This window comes from Otolemur garnettii, unplaced genomic scaffold, assembly GCF_000181295.1.
Source record: "Otolemur garnettii isolate 467f Iridium unplaced genomic scaffold, OtoGar3 scaffold00002, whole genome shotgun sequence".
In the NCBI taxonomy this organism is placed as follows: domain Eukaryota; kingdom Metazoa; phylum Chordata; class Mammalia; order Primates; family Galagidae; genus Otolemur; species Otolemur garnettii.
In genome coordinates, this window is record NW_003852397.1 from 7539700 (window position 1) to 7546897 (window position 7198).

The window sequence follows — 7198 nt, forward strand, 5'->3', positions numbered from 1 at the left end:
GCTTGAGCCACAGGCGCCGAGCCAATTTCAGGTATTTCAAGGGCATAAAAGCCAGTAAAAATATGTAAAATTTAAGATATATGGTTAAGGTCAAGGGAAATTGTTTTCAATATTTTGCTTAACGTTGCTTTGTTCTTCTTGTAAGAAAATTAACAATCCCCCTTAGATGTCATTGCTAATTTGCAATATTATTTATCATATCTATAGGTTTTTAAAGGAACATAAAGGCTCTGGATTATTATAAGTACCAGTCTAGTTATATGGTGTCAATTTAGAAAAATCAGAAAAACAATTTTATTTTTTTCCCCCAAAACATGACAAAAAAGGGAAGATAATTTTTATGACATAATACATGTAGTAAATATACAAGGTCTGACAATTAAGTTCAGGAACTTGTCCTAGAAAATGTGCTATATACCTCATTGATGAGTATCACTGTAGTCATCTTTGAAGTACCCCCTTGGGAAGGGAAGCTAAGAACCTAGTCCACCATTTAAAGCAATTTTGGAAGTCTTTTTCTGGAATGACCATCAAAGCTATTGTTTTACAGCAAACAAAAACATGCAACAACAATGATGAACACTACTCAGCAAGACACTGCCACATGCTGACATAAGCACAACTGCAAACACACTAATACACCAAGGTTATGAAACCTTACTGAGTTGGTTGTATAGTGCTGCCAACCTAAGCACATGGTGGCAAGTTCATGAACTTAATTGTCAGAACTCTGTGTATCAAATCAGTTTTGATACATGTGAAAACATAAAAGTTCTTTTTTTGGCTTAAACCTTTAAAAAAATTAACCTCTTTTATTCTGTTTTGTTAAGAAAATAAGCAAGCAAAAAACAGAACCAAAACCTTCACAAAATCCATACAAAAAACTTTGAATATTATTATGTTATTAAACTATACGCATGACCTAAAGGTTTATTGTAAGGAATAAAAATTACTCATTTAATGAACATTAAGGTTCAAATATACATTGCAACCTTTAATTGTATGGCTTTTAGAAAAATATAGTCACATCACTGTTTAGTAAAAAGTTTAAAAACCTTTTCCTTTGATATATGACTAATACATACAGAAAATTAGAAAATAAACTTGAGAAGAAAAAAATCAACCTATAATCAAAAGACAGATAATAAGTATTGGCAAGAATGTGGAGAAACCGGCACTCTCATACACTGCTGATAGGAATGTAAATAGTGAAGTTCTCTGGAAAAGTTTGATGTTTCCTCAAATGGTAAACACAGAGTTACTATAAAATCCACCAAAAATTCTACTTCTAGGTGTATATCCAAGAGGAATAAAAACAGAGGTCTATACAAAAAGATGCATACCAATGTTCACCACAAAATAAATCATAATAGACAAAATGTGCAAATAACCTAAATCTCCATCAACTGATGAAGGAATAAATAAAATGTGATATATTATATCCATACAACAGAATACTATTCAGCAATAAAAGAAAATGAGGTACATGCTTGAACCTGGATAAGTCTAAATAGCATTATATTAAAAGCCGCCAGTCACAAAAGATTATATACTGTATGATTCTGTTTATATGAAATGTCCAGAATAGGCCACTAATCTAGTGGTTCTAGGGAGGGGAGTTGGGATTGGGGAAGACTGAGGGGATGACAGGAGAGATAAAAAGGTTCAAGGATGATGGTTAAAGAATGAAGAGTTTATTTGGGGGGTAATAAAAATACTCTAAAATTTATCTGTGATTATGGTTGCACAACTTGTTAATATACAAAAAGCCACTTTAAAAATGGGAGAAATATATGTGAATTAAAGCTCATTAAGCTATTAAAAAGAATTAGGCAAACATAAAAAAAATCCTAACTCTATAAGCACTCAATTCTTCTACAAAGTAAACAAATACTGTTTTATAATTTACATTTTAAATGACTATTTGTCCATATTTATTTTGTAGCTATCAAGTGTATCACTGTATAATTATAATTTATTCAATCAAACCTCTGTTACTGATTTTTTTCTTTTTTAAGAGCCTGGGTCTCAATCTGTCACCTATGTTGGAGGGCAGTAGCATGATCACAGGTCACTGTAACTTTAAACTCTGGGCTCAAAAGATGCTCCCACCTCAGTCATGTGAATAGCTGGGGCTACAGGTATGTGCCACCACAACTGGCTAATTAAAATTTATTTTGGAGAGAAAGGATATTGCTATATTGCTAAGAGTGGTCTTGAACTCCTGGCCTCAAGTGTTTCTCTCATCTTGGCTTTCCCACAGTGCTGGAAGCATAGATGTAAGCCACTACTTGGCCTTGATTACTTTTATTACTATAAGCAATGCAGTGATGAACATTTTTATAGCTAAGTCTTTGTATAGCTTAATTATTTAAGCTGCTTAAATAATTTTAAGGAGCTTTAAGGAGATTAAATATTTCCTTAAGATTTAAGTTTTCAACATAAAGCACATTGCTTTCCAGAAAGGTTTTAAAAATTTATGTTCATACTATGATGATAAAGTGCTTGTTTTCTACCTTGTCAACAATGAGGAATACAATTTTTTCAGTTATTACTAACATGACTGGTAAAACAATTATTACATTTTAATCTGCATTTTTTTTTTTTAGGTCATTAGTGTTAACCTTCAACAATACTTATTTGCCAAATATAAATCTGAGATAATCCATTACATATACATGGTAGATGGGATCAGTCCCTTTATTTATTTATTTTTTTTGAGACAGAGCCTCAAGCTGTCCCCCTGGGTAGAGTGCCGTGACATCACAGTTCACAGCAACCTCCAACTCCTGGGCTCAAGTGAGTCTCCTGCCTTCACCTCCCAAGTAGCTGGGACTACAGGCACCTGCTGCAATGCCCGGCTATTTTTTGGTTTCAGCCGTCATTGTTGTTTGGCGAGCCTGGCTGGATTCGAACCCACCAGCTCAGGTGTATGTGGCTGGTGCCTTAGCCGCTTGAGCCACAGACGCCGAGCTGGATCAGTCCCTTTAAAACAAAACAAAATGGATTAAATAGCTCACCTTTCTGTAGACTGTGTGGGTGGAGCTTTAGAATAGGACATGAAAGGCAATACACTTACACTTGCTCTCTCAATACAAGGACAGAAGGCAGACCCAGAGAAATGTACCAAATGAGACACTAATACAAATAGTGAAAAAGCCAGGCAACACATAAGCTTTTTGCCAAGATTTATAAAACATGAAAAAATATATGTAAGAATCTGTTTTAGCAATGATGTTTACTGAACATATGAATGCTTTCTGGAAAACCAAAGATGGCAATTCAGGAGGTAGGTTACTGACGGAAGTACTGTGATAAATTGTTAAGGAAAATGCATTTAAAAATTTGTGTTGGTAAAATATGTTTAATTTAATTCTATTTTCATTATTTTCTTCAGCCTAAAGTCCTATTTGTTTTTGATAGGACACTGATTCTTGCCAATATATTTTTGTAATTGATGGTACAATCAAGAAACATAATCAGGCTCAGCACCCATAGCTCAGTGAGTGGGGCACTGGCCACATACACCGAGGCTGGTGGGCCTGGGCCTGCTAAACAACAATGACAACTGCAACCAAAAATAGCCAGGCATTGTGGTGGGTGCTGTAGTCCTAGCTACTCAGGAAGCTGAGGCAAGAGAATCGCTTAAGCCCAAGAGTTTGTGATTGCTGTGAGTTGTGACACCACAGCACTCTACTGAGGGTGACATAGTAAGACTCTGTCTCAAAAAAAAAAAAAAAAGAAACATAATCAGTATATTAAGAATAAATTACTTTAATAAGATGATTTTCTATTTATTATAGAGGTAGCCATTTGTATACTGTATATAAAATAGTTGAATATTTCAGACATTTGGATATTTTCCTTTAAGAATTGTTGTTGTATGTTTTTTGTTCACATTTTTCTTGCTAATTTAAAAATATATAATACTTATAAATCATTAATATATTTATTAACTGTTATTCTCTTGAAATTGTTTTCCTAGGTTATTGTTAGCCTTTTAATTTTGCCGGTATTGTTTACTAAGGTATAAAAGTTTGTTTCTGGGCAAAAATGGTGAAAGTAAGTCTGTGTATACTAGATACCTAGCATACAAAATTAATTGAACAGTCTTAAAAGCTCCTGATTCATTCATTCATTCATTCATTCTCTCTCTTTTTTTTTGAGACAGAGCCTCAGGCTGTCCCCCTGGGTAAAGTACTGTGGCATCGCAGCTCACAGCAACCTCCAACTCCTGGGCTTAAGCGAGTCTCCTGCCTCAGTCTCCCAAGTAGCTGGGGCCACAGGTTGTAGCCATCATTATTGTTTGGCGGCCCAGGCTGGATTCGAACCCGCCACCTTAGGGGTATGTGGCTGGTGCCTTAGCCACTTGAGCCACAGGCGCCGAGCCTTTCATTTGTTTTCTAATGATACCTAAAAGGTTCTGGATTTAAATCCATATCATTAAGATCAACTGTATTCTCCGAGAGAACATAGTCTATAAGGATTTCAAGTTAATGGGTTTAATACTATATTTTAAAAGAAATATTTTTACCATAGTACATAAAATACATATTTTTTTTAAAAAGTAGAAACAGTTATTTCACATTTTGAGAAATATAGTCTAATAGATATTCTCAAGTTAGTTGGGGCACTTCAGGGTGAGATAGCCCTACATTCAAAATGTGGCTTTATTATAAGCTACTATGTGACCTTAGGCAAATCATTTAACCTTCTAGGCTTTAGTTTTAATATATGTAAAGCAGGAATAATAATAAACCTGTTGTAAAGGGCTAGGTAAAAGTAAGAACTTAATAACTATAGCTTCTATTATTATGATAATTATAGTAATTACTTTTCATTTAGTATCTAATTCTCTATCCTGAAAAGAAAGATCTACCAATTAATTAACACTTATTGAGAGTATTCTGTATGCTAAAGATTTTACATGCACTATCTTGTTTAATTTTTACTTTACTCTATGAAGTGGAATGTATTAGTATCCCTATATTATAGATAGGAAAACTGAGGATTACTGTGTGGTTAATTTGTCTAAGGTTATAAACCTAACATATGAGAACCTAACCTTCTGGACCAAAAACTGTAACAAAACAGATTAAGCAGTGACAACATACATGATCAATAGAAAACAAGACTATATTTTATAAATGAGTTAACTGTCCTATTAAATTTGTAGTATTACAGTAGAGAATTATTTATTTCTTTATTAACAAAGAAGGTAGGACCACTTATTCATTTCACATTGTATTAATGTATTCTTCCACGCTATCAGTCAAGTAACCTAAATAAATTAAACACATTTTAACTTTCATAACTAAAGGTTACCAATAATTTAACAAAGGATATTTTAGCTTGTATAATTTATCTAATGGACAATAACTGCTGTTTTTTGATCTAGATTTACTCATACACAGGCATGAATATAAAAAATACTTTGAACAGTTAATATTTTTAAAGCATTTTAAAAATGGGCTTTTTAAATTAAAAAAGTGGGCTTGGTGCTTGCAGCTCAGTGGTTAGGGTGTTGGCCACATACATGGGGGCTGGTGGGTTCCAACCTGGCCTGAGCCTGCTAAATAACAATGACAACCTCAACAAAAAAACAGCCAGTGTTTGGTGGGTGAGGCCGAGACAAGAAAAATGTTAAGCCCAAGAGTTTGAGGTTGCTGTGACGGCATGGCAGTCTACCCAAGGTGACAGCTTGAGATTCTGTCTCCAAAAAAAAAAAAAAAAAGAAATTTATGGGCAGCGCGTGTGGCTCAAAAGAGTAGGGCACTTGGTTCAAACCCAGCCCTGGCCAAAAACCGTGAAAAAAAAAAAAAAAGGAAGAAATTTAAAAAGTGATCTTTCTAAAATGAGATCACCTTTTCACTTTCATTCCTACTTTTTAGTTCTATCTGTCTAACCACATGGTAATAAAAAGATAATGGGTAATTGTGGTTTTTAAAAAACTAACATGATAAATCAACTTTTGTTAGGTTTCTTTTTTTAATTGGTGACCTAAAGAAGCATGCCATCCTCCTAACACTTTGTCAAACTCAAGAGTAATATAGGCAAATACAAGTTTTGATTTAGAGAAGAGGAAGGGAAATAAAATTATAAAGTATGAACTACTCAAGACAGGCCTGGTTAGTGCTGAAATGGGAGAACGTCAAAACATCCTGAGGGTACAAAACATCCCTCCTCATTTGGGGGAGAAGGTGACAAAAAGGAGATAGCAAAATTCCAAACACAAAATTCACTTATCCTGATTTTTTTCTGTAAATTGGCTCTATATCCAGAAAGTGGAGCAGAAAACTTTTATTATCCACTTCAGGTATATAAACCTCCGCGTGCTGGACATAGCTCCACCTCAGAAATTGGAATAGTATTTAATTATTATTCCTTGGATGATGGATGAAATCAGGCTGGTATTACAAGTTTTCTAGATCAGTAATGTTAGAGATTAGGAAAGGTTTTATAGACTGATTTGGAACTCTAATCATGAGACATAACACAGTTTATGGAAAAATATGCTCTAAGTCCTAAACAATAAAAATTTGGGAACATTGTTTATTTATATAAATGAAGGGCTTCCAGGAGGCCAAAATCTGGGTTTATCAAAAAAAGAGAAAAAAATTAACAAGGTTGCCTCTGTGCTTTGCAAACAGATTCGACACAAGAAATCCTGAACTGGCAAGTTCCTCTCATTCTGAGTCAATTTATAAAAAATACATATATTATTTTTTTCAACTCTTGAAAGTACAATGTTGATATTTTAACAGGGATGGCACTGAATCTATAGATTGCTTTGAGAAGTATAGACATTTTAACAATGTTGAATCTTCCAATCCATGAGCATTGTATGTTCTTCCATTTGTTAATATCTTCTGCTATTTCCTTTCTTAGGGTTTCATAATTTTCTTTATAGAGGTCCTTCACCCCTTTTGTTAGGTATATTCCTATGTATTTCATTTTCTTTGAAGTTACTGTGAAGGGGATTGTGTTCTTAATTAGCTTCTTGTCTTTGCTGTTATTAGCATATACAAAGGCTACTGATTTGTGAACATTGATTTTATATCCTGAGACATTACTGTATTTTTTGACCACTTCCAGGAGTCTTGTGGTTGAGTTTTTGGGATTCTCCAAGTATAAGATCATATTGTTGGCAAAGAGGGAGAGTTTGACCTCCTCTCTCTCCACTGGATGTCTTTTATTT

The 7198-nt window shown here is 34.0% G+C and overlaps 1 protein-coding gene across 1 annotated transcript in view; it reads right to left on the bottom strand.

The window, feature by feature from the left end:
- REV3L (REV3 like, DNA directed polymerase zeta catalytic subunit) overlaps window positions 1-7198 on the bottom strand; it is a 200323-nt gene that overhangs the window by 37337 nt on the left and 155788 nt on the right. The window lies entirely within an intron of this gene.